The sequence below is a fragment of the Acipenser ruthenus genome, chromosome 5 (genome assembly GCF_902713425.1).
Source record: "Acipenser ruthenus chromosome 5, fAciRut3.2 maternal haplotype, whole genome shotgun sequence".
In the NCBI taxonomy this organism is placed as follows: domain Eukaryota; kingdom Metazoa; phylum Chordata; class Actinopteri; order Acipenseriformes; family Acipenseridae; genus Acipenser; species Acipenser ruthenus.
The window spans coordinates 44,198,001-44,214,646 of record NC_081193.1 but is presented as its reverse complement, the minus strand read 5'-3'; the positions used below and the strand labels follow the sequence as shown (position 1 = coordinate 44,214,646).

Here is a 16,646-nt window from a genome sequence, read left to right as displayed (position 1 = left end):
GTGGTGTTGTATCGTTTTTATCAGTTAAAACTGAAAATCTGAAGCCCTAGATATAACACAGGTCCTTCCGGTCGATTCCTTAACCAAAACGAAGGAACAGATTATGTTGCTTCGTCCCTTCTTGTACCATCACACATGACCCATTGGTAAACGATTGCAGCCGCTCCTCCAATCCGTGGCTGCCACATCGTTTCCCTTCCGGGTCGATGAGTTTGTACACCGAAGCTCCGCCCCTTTTCTAGATGACTGACTTCCTTTTAACCCTGGGAATGAATTGTCAGGCCATCTGGTCCAGGGTTCTCTGTTCCCTGTACTTACCACCCTCACAGGTCGGGAGGTAGATCATTCTATTTCTGTCCCATATGCCACCGCTCAGAGTGGTGCCGAAGGAACACTCAGCTGAATTTACCTTTCCCATTACTCCCCCCACCCGGGAAAAATAATCTGCATTTTGATGGTCTTTCCCTGCACTGTGTACCATGTGGTACATGAAGGGCTGCAATGCTAGATACCACCGAGTTATCCGGGCATTGCTGTCCTCCATTGTGCTTAGCCACTTGTGTGGGACATGGTCTGTGACAAGATCAAATGAATGTCCCAGCAGATAATATCGTAAAGAGTAAGTAGCCTATTTAATGACCAAACACTCCTTTTCAACCACGGAGTAGTTTCACTCCCGAGAGAGCTACCTTTTGGAACAAGACCGCACCCAAACCAATATCCGACGCATCGCTGTGGAGAACATGAAGGAGGGTTGTACTTGAAATTCTACATTGCTGCTCAGTGTGAAAGTATAAATTACAGAGCGACAGCACTTAAAATATGCAGAAACAGAAGGGTACAATTTATTCCTGGTAGACCATACTTTCAACAACTTACAGTACAAAATTTCAAAATCTTGTCCTCTGGTTGGAAATAATGTAGTACGGTTTGCACACCAGTGGCTGCACGTACTTCAAATTAGGCGGTTTGGCATATCTGTAAGCTGGTATTACATCTGCAGTCAAAATAAATTAGAATTCAGTGAAAAAAGTTGATCCATTGTACTTTAGGTGACAAACAGAATACACCGATGTTTAAAAGGACCTGAGGCATAAAAAATGTAATGACTCAAATGCCAGGAAATTAAATCCTGTACAAGTATTTTTAGGATGCGCTTTTTCCAATAAAAACAAGTTGTGTTTAAGTACTGTACTTTATGTGTTAAAGATCTTGACAGTTTCTGCGTTTTGGAATGTTTTTGGTTAGTTTCAGAACAATATATACATTAAGATTGAAGTGTTTTTAGTTGTGTAGTCAATAAGTATATTAACTTAAAGCAATTGTTGTATTTAAATTTAAATTTTACCCTGCTTACTATAATTGGAAATAGACATTGCTTTAATATTTATTGGAACTGGTATTGGTCTTTGAAAGAGTCCATTGTTCCCCAGAGATTACATTTTAATGTATGTCTTTTATTGATTGTTGTTCTCCTCACACAGAAGGAAGAGGTCCATGCGGCATCTGTCTAATTAGACCACATTCATTTGGATAGCCAAGATCTGTTAGGTAAGTCCTTTGTCTGTGGACAAAGATACATTAACGTTAAAAAAAATGAATAAATACAGAAACATGATAATATTCTCTGCTGCATATACAATTATGTCATGTGTATTACATTTTGTGTGCTTAATTCTACATGCACAGAATCTTTAGAACTTAACGGGTGTGCAATTCATATCGCCCGACACCCGGGACAACAAGATTTGCCCATCGGACAAGTACTTTTATTTATTTATTTTTCCTATGTTCGTTCTGTTGCTAAAGAGCCACACAAGCTTCTGAAAACTGAATTGCGGAAGTCCAGCACCTGCTGTAGACACAAACATTTTAAAAAGCTGATCTTCTGTTGGTTACAAAGAAACCCAAAAATGGCTGCCAAGTGAGCATGGTAACGCAAAGACTAATCTTTTAAACTTAAGGTATTACTTGCATTTTTTGGTAAATGAGCAAATAAGTGATACTGCTTTCTTAATACATGAACCTGACATTTAAATGCAGCAGTCTAGTAAAGTTACAAAAAAAACACCATAGTCGCTAAGGTATTAGCGGATTAGAAAACAATTGTGTTGTGTAATTTATACAATTACAGTACACCCTCGCTATAATGCCCTTCATCATAACGAACCTGGCCCCTGGACCCCAAATAATAATAAAAATATATATATAATATTGTAACGTATGTGAGGTCTGTGAAGTGCAGGAACGCTGTGTGTTTCACATCGGTCGAACAGCCTATGAGCGACAGGCAAGGACCACAGGAGCTGCTGGTGATTGGCCGTGGAGTGGGAGGAGGTGGGACTAAACGGGGGCGAAAGACCAGTGACAGGGGGAGTGTTTGTTGTTGTGAAGCAGAGAAGCGAATAAACTGAGACAAAATAGTTCCACCCTGTGATTTCTTTCAAAAATTAATTAGTTTCAGCAGTGTAGGTCGTGGCCCACAGCGACGTGTTCATTCTTAGTTAACAATTGACAGATTGTCTTTGATCATTTATTAGTGTAATAAATATCGAGTTTGGCCCTGAATTGACTGAAGGCTCATTCTTAAAGCGTTATTTTTGTTACAATTAGGGCATCTAAAATCGGGTAGAATTATTTAATGAAAAAATTGGGTGAAATAGGGTGGATTTTTTAATATATAATCAAGAAAGAATAAATAAATATTCAGGTAGAAATCAGGTTTTATTTATAAAGAAATAAACACATGCTTAAGCACAAAATGTTGACAACAAAGCTGTCGCCAACAGTTTAAATCCCCAACGTATGTATATTTCCACACATTGGGGTATGCAAAGTTTTGATGACATTTATCTCTCTCTTTGTATCACACATACTGTATATGGAGGCATTTCACCATACCAATCAAGTTTTATTTTGTAGTGGAGTTGCAAGTATAATTGCACACAGAACATACGGGAAAACTAAACAACTTTACTCCATGCTGTTTTACAAAGAGAAACGATTCACTGTTACATCTAAATGCTCTTGGCTTAAACACACACTCATAAAACAAATAAATGGAAAGAAAAGTGTGCAAAAAAAAAGCAAAAACCTTAAAGCTATATTGCTGTAATTTTGAAAAATCTAATTATATATATATATTATTACACTAAGAAGCCACATTTTTCTAATAGGTAAATCAGCTTACCGTCATAGGCGCCAGTTCTGCTCTGTTGCATTTGAATCACAGACAACTGCACATGCGTTTATTCATATACAGTATGTGCCTATTCGGGGGGTTTTCAGGTTTAACGTACTAGTTACAATATACACACACTGTCAACATCCCGGTCTGTACGGTACATGCAATTCTACCTTTATTCACAATATCATCTCATTACTTACTCCTAACAGTTTTTCGTTCATTTTGATTGTCCTTTTGCTATAAAGAACCCCTTGATATAACTAACAGAAGGCTTGGACCCCAACAGGTTCGTTATAGTGAGGGTGTACTGTATTTCTGAATCTACTTTGTGGTCAATCGTGTACTTGTGGGGATGTTTTAAAAAAAAATGGTGTACTGTTTAGAAGCATCTCAAGATAAACTTTCCCTGGCCAAAAATGTAATGATTTTTTTTCTTTCCGTTTCAGTGTTGCTAACCTTGTTTGCCATTTACCATATATACATATTTTTTTTTAGATTTAAACACAATACTAGATTTGAACAGAAGCGATAGTAGTTATTTATTGGTTATGCACAATCCATCGATTTATGAAACTATTAAAACAAGAAGATTGACAAATATGTTTCTAATGATAGAAATGATATGCTTATATATGAGATTGTCTGTACAATATTTTATTATTAAAAATAAAATACAGTAAATCTACTGTAAAGACTGTAAATCTCATGGCAGTGTGTTTAAGTATTAATTCATTTTCATATTTACTTTTCAGTGAGAGTAGCACAGGGAAAGAATGTTTTTTAACAGTGAAGTACAAGGTTATTTTTTAAATACCTTGTTATTTTTTAATTGTCGCACAACCATAATGATTTTCTTTACTTTTAATGAGAGCTGTTCAAGCTGCTTCTTGCTGTTGTATTTCCCCATCACCAGTATTTGGATTTCTATCACATTACTGTCATGCCATTCACTCTATATGACTTCATGATGCTGTTTTCATATTGGCAGTGTCATTGGTTTCTCACTGTTGTGGTTATTGACAATATTGGCCAGGATGTTCTTCAAGATATAGCCATGTCAAAGGTTCACAGAAAGATTTCAGTTTTCAGAGATTTCAGATTTCAGAGATTTCTGGCTAATTGTACAACTATGTAGGAATAGCATTGCAGAGAAAAAAGTGTTGCACATTGAAATAGGTTTTTTTTGTGAGTGGTTTGCTCTTTACAGCTGGTATTGGTTAAGAAAGGCAATGGAATTAATATTCAATACACCTTAAAAATAGTTGCAGCTTCTGTTATCCCCTTTCTCAAATTAGAAATAGTACAGATTTGGATACAATTTCAAATAATTACTCATAGGTTCAAACTTGATTCCTATTGATTCAGGGAAATCAGTTAATTGAATGTAGGTCATGCCTACCGCTTCAGAAAGTACAGCAGTCTGCCAGAACTGACGGATGGTGTATATACTAGGTTTAGGTACTAATGAAAGCATAACAAATACAAAAGAAAAACAAGGAGAGCACAGACATTCTCAAGAAAGCTGGGAGACTTTGTATAAATTGATTTTATATTTTTTAAATGCTGCAATAACAGTTCTGCTTGTGAAGCATCCACACTATAATATGACAGAACAGGTGATTTATTTGCACGATGCAGGACCTTATTTTTCCCCATTGGTGCTTGAGCCCCGGAGCACTCACGGAATCACCGCCTGTGCACCTATTATCAGTGATTAAAGCCTGTTTTTCAAACAAACTGATTACCTCTCAGCAGTACTGTATTGGTATAAGAAAAGTGTGTTTTAAAAAAGTAATTTCAGCTTCCAATCACTTAAAATATGCCGACGAAAATGTAAACAACACCAAGCTACAGAGTCCCAAGCTTTAAACGTGTTACAGTTTATAGATAAGAACTCAACTTTATTATGAATATATTGTGTTTTTATGTTTTAAGCAACGTACTACGATATTGTTCATTATGGTAATTGTTTGTTTAGTTTTTAGATGTTTAGTAAAACGTTTAACCTTGTTAGTACAACCGGCCCCCTTTGCTAATGGCAACTTCAGTCAGGGTCGTAACCCAGTATAAATCTCCACATTTTTGTAAAATGACTTTACACTTACTTCGAAAGATGCAAAGTGTTTCAGTAAATTCAAACGATAAACTTTGCATCCAGCGCAGAGAGAGAACACAAATGTAAAATGCCATTAAGTGGGGTTGGCTTTGCAATGGAGATGAAGGGAGGTTTCAGTTCCGAGTGTTTTCTAAGCATTATTTGTGAATGCTTATTCATCACTGCTACACCCCATTAGAAAATTGACTTCCCTGCATTTTTTAACGCAAGACTGAACTTGAGTATATGTGTACATTTGTTTTAAGTACTCGCCCAGAGGACTACTGAGACACAGACATCAACTAGTCCTTACTGATTGATCTCAGAAGTTTGTCAATTTGAGTCTTAAAAGGTCCAAGTGATTCTGCCTCAACAACATGACTATGTAGCCCATTCTATAGCCTCACCACTCTCTGTGAAGTGTCTCCATCCCTGTGTCCAAAGTCTATCTCCACCTAATTTCAAACTGTGTCCCTTTGGTCCTGGTTTCTAAAGTGCACTTAAAGTATTGTTTTGGGTTATCTGTGTCAACTCCTTTTAATATTTTAAAGACTTCAGTCATGCCTCCCCTAGTTATTCTTTGTTCTATTATATATATATATATATATATATATATATATATATATATATATATATATATATATATATATATATATATAAAATACAGTAACAATTTTATTGCTGTTAACAGCCAAGGAATGGAGGATTGACTTTAAACACTCGTTTACACATTCTGGGGTAAAACTAGGAACTCACAAACATTTTGACTTATGTAAATATCAATTAGCAAGAGGTACCTTTGTTAATTTGAATTTTGGAAGTGGCGAGTATATTCCTTCCCTTCCCTTCCTGTGTCAGTTTGGGTATTTGTGGTGTATACCTCCATTTTTTCTGAGAATGTTATTTTTGAACATTGATTTGTAACCAAATTGACTAGGATGTCTCTGTTGTCTGGTGACATTTTTTTTTTAATTTATAAAAAGCAATTTGAAATATTACTTTGAAGACCTCAATATAATTAGCAATGTCACGTGAAATTCATACCCTAGCATATTTATGTCCCGCTTCTGCTCATAAATGACTGGACAGCTGCAAAACCAGGGCAGATCTTTGACTTTCCCATTGGCTAAACTCCCAATTATGTCCTGCCTCTGCTTCCATTGGTTGATTTTATTTTATATAAAAAAATAAAATTCTGCAAGATTAAATTGTAAAAAAAATAATCTGCGATCAACTCTTTAGTGGATTATATATACATATACACACAGAATGCCCTACTAAAGAAATAATGTAGGTCTTCAGCCTTGCAGAATCACAGAGGGTCTTTGTATTGATGAACTGTACCTTATTAATAATTAATTGTTGGGTCTTGTGTTACATTTTTTCCTACTAGTGCACTTACCCATACATTTTCTTTTATTAATTTTAATTAATTTGGTTCCTGTGAGCATGTTTTATAACCTGGCGTTTACCGTATATGAGGTAATTTTGTCAGAAAATGTTTCAGTTATTCAGTACAGCAGTTTATTTTTTGTGTGTAACTTGGTGACTGAGCTATAGACCATATTTGTTAACATACCTTCCTGCAGCAATCGTGTTGGCCATGGTAAGGGTACAAATGGTGGAATCCACTGGCCACACTGGTAGAGTAAAGCTTACATGGTTGTATAAATGGTATTCCAAAACAATCTATGACAGTTCCTTTAAAATATTCATTCCATCATCTAATTCAGTCCACATAGAATAGAGCATGACGGTGCATTCATTTAAATTCACATTGTACAAGTGTAATGAACTCCATTTCTTAATAGATTTGACAAGGACAAGACAAATGTTGCTTTATGGCCGGTTATATTTTTTAAATAGATGTGTGGATCCTTTTTACACAAATTTTTTTTGTAACAATTTTAATTTGCACAAATTTTAATTTGATTTTAAGAGAAGCATTATTTTAGGAGACGCAGAAAAATAAGTACAGCAGTGTATGTTAAACATGATACAACTTCATTAATGACTTTAGAGAGCTACGTGGCTGCTTATATATTAACTAGTCCTTCTGCTTGTTTTTGTTTTTTCATTATCAATTTAATTGCTAATGTTTGGGGAGAAAATACCCACAGGGCATGCTGCCTTCTAAATAAGCTGACAGCCTGGTCGACTAAGTGTACAGTACTGACTGCAGTAAAGTGCAGATAAAAAATGCGCAATATAAGGTTTCCCTGCTCTTCTTTGGCTTGATGCAGCATGACTGCCTAGTAGAGACCAGCAGCCACGCTAAAAAATGTTACTATAGAGATGCATGATGTCAGAGAGGAGCAACATCTGTGTGCTGTATGTAAAGAAAGGTCAGCCTGTTTTTCAATTAGGAAAAAAAAAATTAACTGTCAAATACAGAATAGAACCATGCCAGTTGTCTAATGCAGGGATGATTCATAAGGTTTTTGTTTTGTTTTCTTTTTAATATTTGGGTATTTGCTTTGTTGTTAATAATATATCCATTTTGCATTGCCTTTATGGTATTCTGTAACTTGCTAATTGATATTGACAGTATGTTTATTTCAGAATCAAAACATGGTTGTATTCAGCATGTTTTAATGCAGCTGTAAGGGAAAGCATTTTATGAATTTCAAAAGGTTATAAACAAGAAATTGATTAATAAGTTAAATATAAAATTAGGGGTGAGTCAGAGTATTCGAGGAGTCGAGTATTCTAAATACATTACTACTGGAATACTTTGGTCAAGTTTTGAATACTTTTAAAACAAATAGGGAAAAATGCACCAACTACACCCGAAAAAACTTGTCACTTGTCACAATTCTAAAAACAACTGATAACTGACAGGGATGCGGGCGCATGTAATTACCTAGCTCTGTACTGTATTAATGTAACCCCCCACTAACAGAGCTGTCGTTCCTTCGTTAAGCACCACTCACATAGGGATCTGGGTTCTTTTTAAGGGTCTCGATTTATTCACCAAAATATAGGTAGGAAAGAAGGGTTGAAGAATGGGTCTACAAGGGAAAGATTTGAATAATCTTATTCAGAGCAAGAGGGTGGTGGCGGCCTCTGTAAGAAACAGATACACATTATCATCAGGGGCCTGCCGCTTCCATGCGTGTACTTGTATTAAGTAGTATTATACTTAATACAAAACACAGTATTTTACTTAACCAACAATAACAGAATCATTGTTATATTATGTGAAAGTATACACACACACTATTTCATTTTTTTTCAGGGTTCCAGTCAAACTGCGTAACAGGTGCTTCATAATGCAGCTCTCTCTCCATCCAGAGATGTTCGCACTCTGCCTAACCGGTTCTAGTGCAACCCCTTATAACTCAGTGCCTTAAAGGGATAGTTCTGCATTTGGCCGATATAAAACTACTCCCTTATTACCACCTGTTTACATTAATATAAGAACATCTTTATTTCAGTATAATTAATTATACTTATCTGTTTATTAACTGTGGCAGCGTAAATGTTTAAAAGGCAAACTAGCATTAATTCAAGCTAAGATGAAATCTGTTTTCATAGCCTTTTTTCTATTATACACCATTGTTTTCTAAACCATTTTGCCTGTCAGTTTTAAACTCTCCCCCAACTTGGTTGCTGAAACCCATTCGTTATATGGTACTGTTTGATTTTTGCTTGACTGGAAAATATGTTGTGACTTATTATGAGGATAAATTAGCAGGCAAGGTCAAGGGATTGGATGTCATAATTTCCTAAATGCTCATTATAGGTACTTATTTGGGTAGTTGGATGTTTCTGTATTTTTTCTGGGATAATAATAAATCTTTAACTGCGTGATGCACTTCAGTGAAAGAACTATAATGAAACAAGGCGTTCTTTACTGTTATTAGTTATTACAATAACATTTCCAGATATAAACTCTTTGTAACAGTTTTTATAGTGATGTGAAGAAACACCAGTCAAGATAAGACAGATGGAATAATAAAGACTGAAGCTTGAATTTATTGGTTAACCTTTCGTAACTAACAGAGCTTAGACAATTGTCAAGCTTATTGCATTTTTTGACCATTTTTGGGCATGCAACATAATCAAGTAATCAGGTGTGAACTCTGGGTGGAATAAACCTTGCTTGTAATCTGAAACAAGTTAGACTTGTATGTCTTAAAATAATTTAGCAACAGGATCTTTGGCAGTTCTCAACAAGGAACCAGAATGTATTGTGACAAGCTTTGTGTTTGGTTCTGCTATTAGTGGCCTATTTCAAAGCTCTTTTCAAAATGTCTGCTCTAGTGCACTGATAGTGTAAGGATTATTGCTAACATTGTTAAACAGGTAACACAGCATAACGATCCATGATGTGGTATGGCACTGAAAAGCCAAAGCACTGAAAAAAGCTTTGAAACAATAAATAAACTGCAGCTCCCTGCGTTCAATCACAATGTGCAGTACATGGAGAGATGGTAGTTGGTCCTCGTTGCCTCCATGCACTACATTTTAGAAATCCATCATGTTTTGTCATAATGCCAATTGAGGTGTTGCAGTCACGTGACCTAAGCAGGCTACACTGCCATACTGGCGGTCAAAACAACCATGGCAGCTAATGCAAAAACAATATCTTCTGCACTAAAATGTAATGTATTTGCAACCACAGAGCACACTTCTCGCCTCCAGTCACAGGAATTAGAACAATGGAATGATAAGTGCCAGATACTTGAAATTTGTGACCCCTACTGTGCACCCCCGGTGCTTTTTACTACCCTGAAAGACAGTGATAAACTAGTTTATTTTTTTTTTATTTAAAAAAAAAACTTTACTTACATGTTACCAATAAAGAAAACATTAATTTTCAATAGTTTGTTTAAAAATATGGTACTAATACAAATAGTATACAATATTTCTATGTTTGTTAAATAGACAATTTAAACAATGTATGTGACATTTTTGGTATAGATTAGAGTATCATAACTTTGTATGGGGATTTAAAAAAAAAAAAAAAACTTTTGTTCTAAGACGCGTCAGAAACTGGAATCTGTAGATTTTTTGTTCCTGTAAAATCAACTTCAGCGAGTGACAGCTAAATGGTTAAGTTAAGAGTCTGTACTCTGTGCTGTGCAAAAATGAGCACAGCATTAACAATATGTTAAGGTACGTGCAGAACAATTTCTGTTGAGTTTTCAAGTAGCCTAAAATTACATGTAGATGAATGCAGTTTTCATTATTGTGCATTTAAATATGTTATAAACTGATGGTTCTGTAATTTCATACTGAAGTTCAGTAAAATAATTAATGTGGCATAATGCATTCTATTCATGGTAAAGTAATATTTTATGTAAGAACTGGGAATCACCAACCCACTTAAGTGTAATCTCCATAAAATTTAAGTATATAAATATTTCTGGAAAATCGGTTATACAATTAAGCGTGTTACACTTAATAATGAGAAGTAAGACTAGAACTAACTACCAATACATTGTTGATACTAACCTTTTATGAAGTGCTCACTTCAATACGTTGCTGCCCTGCTAAGGCTGAAATCCACTTTTCCCTCCTGTCTGGCTCAGTTGTTCTCCTCTTCTGTTGGTGCACCCCAGAGCACAACAGACATCTGGTATTGCAAAATCTAAAGTTTAATGACCGCGCTTCGTTAAATTGTCATTACCCACCAATGCTTTTTGACCGCCTTTTTCAAGCTACACTTAAATCTGGATTCTATTGAACAATTACTACTGCTACAAGGAACAATAGCTTTTTCAAGGCAATATTGTCACTTATGATTGGCCGGAAGAGTGGAATCGTTCGCTACCTCAGTGCCTGCTCCTAAAATATAGAGTTGCCTAAATGTTATAAAACACAGTATGTGACCAAAAACATGGCCTCTGATTGCTGTCTTTTATGCAGCTTGTGGGCAAGAAAAAAAGGTGTCTTCATCTTAAGTATGTTCCTGGAAGGAAAAGGGTAAAAATCATGATTCTGACACTCTATAAGTTAATGTAAAGCATATCTGGGGTTAAACTCTGGGGCTGATGTAAGGGTAGGTGTAGTGCAAACAATTGCGGCTGCATAATCCAGGTTGCTTAGCGGCCAGGCAATTATTTATAATATGTAAGCTTAAGAGCAATGCAAATTACTCAACACTCACAAATAATGAGCTGAAATCATGATAATGAGGGTCACAATGAGCGCCGCCTGTGCATTGGGCTATTTAGCGGCCGCACTTCCAGCCAAAGGTGAGGTGAGTTAGGAGTACAGAGAGCAATAGGCGCTGTATGAGATTTGTGGAGCAAGAAAATCAAACCAAACAGGAAAAATATGTCAGAGGAAGGGCCGCAATCTTGGCGTACAAAAATGAAAAGAAAAGTTTTCTGAGGAGGAGCTGAAGTCTTTACGGCTGAGGTCACTTAGCATGAAATTTAGTTATTTGGAAAAGCCTCAGCCAACATCTATAGTGGAGAAAGTCAATGCTGTCTGTGTTACCAGGAGGACAGTCAACCAAGTGATGAAAAGGTGAAATTCAGCTATTAGGTCTAGGATGACCTGCAGAGTGAGACGATAACACCTAACCAGCGTATCCTCCGGCATCCCAAACAGTGACCCTGGGTTTGAATATGCTGGGTCTTGCCTTTCTCCTCCAGAGGTTTTCCTGCCTGTCCTCAACAAGAGCCAAGCATTGCCACATCAGGAAGTGTACCACAGCAGCCATCCTGAGGCCAATGGCAGGTCTCTGAAGGTGTCTGCTTTTATACAACTCTTAATTACTAGCTTCTACAACGGTTTGCAAATCAACATTAGAAACCTTTTGAATAACAGGTCTTCAGTTTTGTAGAATGTAATCCCATTTTGACTTATTCAAGTACAGTTGTCACCGCTTAGATCAGGCGCGTTTGTGTTAACGTGATACACCCACAATACACCATGGACGGTATAAGCATGGAGCACCTCCCACAAATTAACCTGACATTCAAACTGTCCCCCGATCACCAGTACAGTAAACAAAACAAACAAGCGTGCATGCGGTCCATTTCAGTGTTGTGGTCGCCAAGGTGACACAGCTGAGAGAATTCTTCCCATCTGGTGTTGTCAGAATGTCAGTTTCTGTCATATTTTTGTCAGCACTCTCCTCCTCAACGACAGAAAACCCAGCTTTCTTGTTTTCAATCAGGTCTACAGGCGATTTTTGGTTCCTGTACCTTAAATTACTGTACCTTACTGCATCTTACATTTTGGTAGTAAACAAGCAAATAAAAGAGAAGACAATCACATAGAATATGTATTTTTGAACGTTAGTATGGACTTGTGGATCAAGTTGCAGTAGGCAAAGAATGCCATGTGCTTTGCTTTTTCTCTTCTGTCACTGCATTCATTCTTTGTTCATTCCAAATCGCCAGAGTTTCACAGCTTTTATACTGATAATACATCTGTCTTAAAAAAACAAACAGATATGCTGGTAATACTGTAACATTATTATTAATATTACTGAACTTTCCACGTGTAAAACTGACGTTAGAACTGTAAAAATACAGTACAGTAGGTGGTAATAAGCTTCTGCCAAATAAGCTTTGTACAGTCAACTTTTTTCTGTCTTTAATTAAGGGTTAAAAAAACAACTAAACAATGAAAATAATTCTCCCTTTAGTAATTGAAGTTACTGACATTTGGCAATAATTACCTTATTGTAACCCACTAACCACTGAATTACTGTTTTTGTTTCCCTTGTGTCTTACTGTGTTCTACCTTAATTAAAGTTTTTTAAAATCTCATTATAACATAATGTAGTTCTTTTAAAAAGTACTGGTTTACACAGTCCCTTAGAGTCTGCTATAAATGAAGTATACCTGTACTGTAACGTTAAGGGTGCCAACGTACCTTTTAGCAGTTCTCTACTGAGGCACCCAAAGGGTGAAGGGTGAAGGACACAACCCCTGATGTTCATTAGTTGGAATTACTCAATGCTTAGTGCTCCTGCACTGTGCACCACATTTCTGGATATTAGTAGAACCTGTACTGTGCAATTTAGACCTTCTTTCGTGGTCCGTATATGCTGCTTTAGGGTGGTATATTTTTCAAAAAGGCCTTCATTAAAATATTCAATACAAATTGCTATGGTGATCCATCATTAAATAGCACTGAAGCCTTTTCATCTGCCTTGGACTGAGCATGTTTTTACTTGTAATAATTGGTTCATTGCTTCAGTAACTGTGATTAAATATGCACTGTGTTTTATGAAAGCAGTGGTATCCTTTTAATATTTTACCATAGTCAAACTATAGCAAAGTGTAATTAAACATGGTGAAAGCATGCAAAAGCATAAGTAAGCATTGTGAAGCCCATTACAAAACATGGAAAACCATGGTAAACTATGTTAATGCATAGTATAACAATGGTAAAAGCATGGGAAAACCTTACCTGCAAAATTACTGGGGTAAACTTTTATAAGGGATAACTAAGGTTACCTTTCAAGTACGAAATATACAGAATAGTTATATAGAAAAACTGCTCTTTGAGCCTGTGATACAGTCGTGACCCCGCCTCTGAGGGATAAAAAGGACTGCGCTCACAGATCTCAGCGACATCTTTCCTTTCAAGACTGACCTGATCGGAGAGCCTTGTTCAGATAAGTACTATTGTAGCTTATATTTCGCATTTTATAAATTTATGTGATATTAAGCGAATTGCTGAAATAGATCTTCTATCTACACAAAAAAATACAGTGGTAAACTTTTATGAGGGTGTTGCATATATAAACTTCTGGTAATTAAGATGCCTAGTAAAATGGACTTGTAATTTGTGTTATAAAATGTTTAATTTTAACTCTTTTTCTCAGATTTAAAAAAAACAATATATCTAATCTACAGTAATTAAATTAATACTTAATAAATCAGTGTTAATAATGCATCAAAAAGTAACAGATTCATTAGGGGAATGGGTAAGTTTTTTCGCATCATTTTAAGAAAATGTTTTATAAGTATATATATATATATATATATATATATATATATATATATATAATTACTTTAGCACTGTGTGCCTAAAGTCACTCAGACAACAGCAACATTTACTGTACGGAGGAAACATCTAGCATTTGAGGAAATACAACACTCTGAAATGTGGAAGTTCAAAAGACACAAAGGATTATAAATTGTCAAGTGGTGAGGAACACTAATGTGGAAATGACAGCCAATCCCAATTGGTTTAAAACGTGTCTATGATTCTATAAATAGTCAGGGTGTCTTAAATGTCATTATCTCCTGTGTGCGCTCCTAATTGGAATTAGATGAACATGTATAGAACAATTACATTTTTCTAGATTTCTGGCTATCTAATATTTAAAGCAGTATTGTGGATTTGGGGTTGTCACCTAACACATTTGACATACCCTGAAGGTCTTTTGAACCAGATAGTAGGTTGTCAATAACAAAGACAAGTTAGGGTTACAAAATATGATGACTCCTCTACTAGGTTATGTAATGGCAATCGATTAATCATATACTAAGTACAGTAAGCAGACAGGATAGACTGACAACGTTGTCTTATTTACAGTGGTGACCTGGTGAACTGAAGAGAATCAGGTTAGGAGGAATACTCAGGCCAGAGTTCTATCTCTCTGTAATGAGATTTAGCCAAGACACGCAGATTAATTTGCCTGCAGTTCTTAGAAATAGTTTAGTGAAAGCCCACACTGTAGATATGATCTTTGTTTTGCATCTCATTCAAAGTACAGCACCCCATATACTGTAGCCCAGGGTTCAGTATAGTTTTTAAGAATCTATGATGGGGTAGATATATTTACTACCACCTGAAAACTAGTATATCTCACCTTTTTGTATTTTGCACTTAGTGATGCAAATAGTGGCACAATATATGAATCCTCAGGGAAAACTGCATAATAGAAGCCATAATTTCAAAGTGATTACTATAGTCTGTAATTTACTCCTATGTTTTGAAAGAGAAAAACACCTGTTTACAAAATATACAACCAATAAGTATAATTCTTAAGATTTTCTCATTTGGTAACATTAAATACCGTAGATGTATCACCTTTCAAAAATTAATGAATAGAGTATGTCTATAAAAAATGTCCGTAAAGAATGTCGAAATAATTCTGTGCAGATTATTGTGTAAAACAAAACAAAACAAAAAAACCAAAACAATGGAGGTAAACTGTGTACCCATGTAAACAACAAAAACCAGGCCTCCTAGATCTGACCTTTCTGCACCTCTGTGAAGACAGGTATACATCTGAGCATGTATGTGCCACCCGTCCTACATGGGAAATAGGATGCAGTATACCGTGTCACAGGGTGCTCTTACTGTACTGCTCTGAGGGAGATCAGTCTCCAATGCTACTAATACACCACATAGTAAAAAAATAACAAAATAAAAAGAACCTGCCACGCTACATTAGTCGTGAGTCCTAATTTTGGAATTTGACATATTGATGCATGTTCATTTTGGTCCCATTTCAAAAGCAATTTGTCATAGAATGACATGTGAATATGTAGAGAAGCAGGGAAAGGCTACAATTATCCAGTTCTCTCTGTTTGGAAATGAATCTAAAAAAGGTTATTTTGGGCTTACAAAATGTAAGTGAATAGGTTATTTTAAAACTCGCCAGCAAATTGCATAGTCTGGCAATATGTTATTTAAATGACGACAGGTGATATAGCCTTGTTCAATAAAAGTAGTTTATGTTCAAGGCTTTGTATTCAAACGAGAACATTCCATATTAAAGGAGTGATTTGGTGATTGCCTTTCTGATTTAAAGTTATTACATCTGTCAGAAAGCTGTGCAACTGTGAAGCACACATGTGCTCTTTAGATTGCTCATTAATCCTCACAGACCCTTTACCCATTTCTGTTCAAAAGCAACTTCATTATTACTCAGATTTGTGTATATAGGGGGCTCTTACAGTTAAGTCAAGACTCATTCACTGTCTTCTTGTGCTTAAAACATTAGATTTCCATCCAGGAATAGTTTAAACCAGGACAGTACCTGGGTATTTTAATATTTGCCGGGTTTTCACAAAATTTAACTAAAGACTAAGCAAAACCTAGCTCGTACCCAAGCCTAAACTAAACCGTTGTAGTTTATAAATAAACACTAGACAGCTAGGCTGCTTACCAGTGGCAAAACATATAACACCCCACTTGCACTTTCAACTCAAACTTAATCAAAATATAAGCAATACCTTCTGGTTCACAGAAGTTAGTACTTTCCACCATGAGGCCTTAGCCTAAGCACAGACAATACCATCAGGATTTCCCCTGCTTCATGGCACAGTGCCTGCTGGTAAAAGTAGTCCTGGTCCTCTGCCTCCAGTTAAAGTGGAAAAGTACCATACTAATGGATCATCTCTCTACTACTTTACTACAATGTGTATATATATTCTA

At 35.9% G+C, this 16,646-nt stretch overlaps 1 protein-coding gene across 4 annotated transcripts in view; it reads left to right on the top strand.

Annotated features, from left to right (window-relative positions):
* The window catches only part of LOC117402388 (1-phosphatidylinositol 4,5-bisphosphate phosphodiesterase beta-4), a 163,326-nt gene that overhangs the window by 59,518 nt on the left and 87,162 nt on the right, over window positions 1-16,646 (top strand). For all 4 annotated transcript variants that reach the window (XM_059024262.1, XM_059024260.1, XM_059024261.1 and 1 more), the window contains exon 3: window positions 1,485-1,551. The gene's annotated coding sequence lies outside the window, so the exon portion shown is untranslated. The remainder of the gene's footprint in view (window positions 1-1,484; window positions 1,552-16,646) is intronic.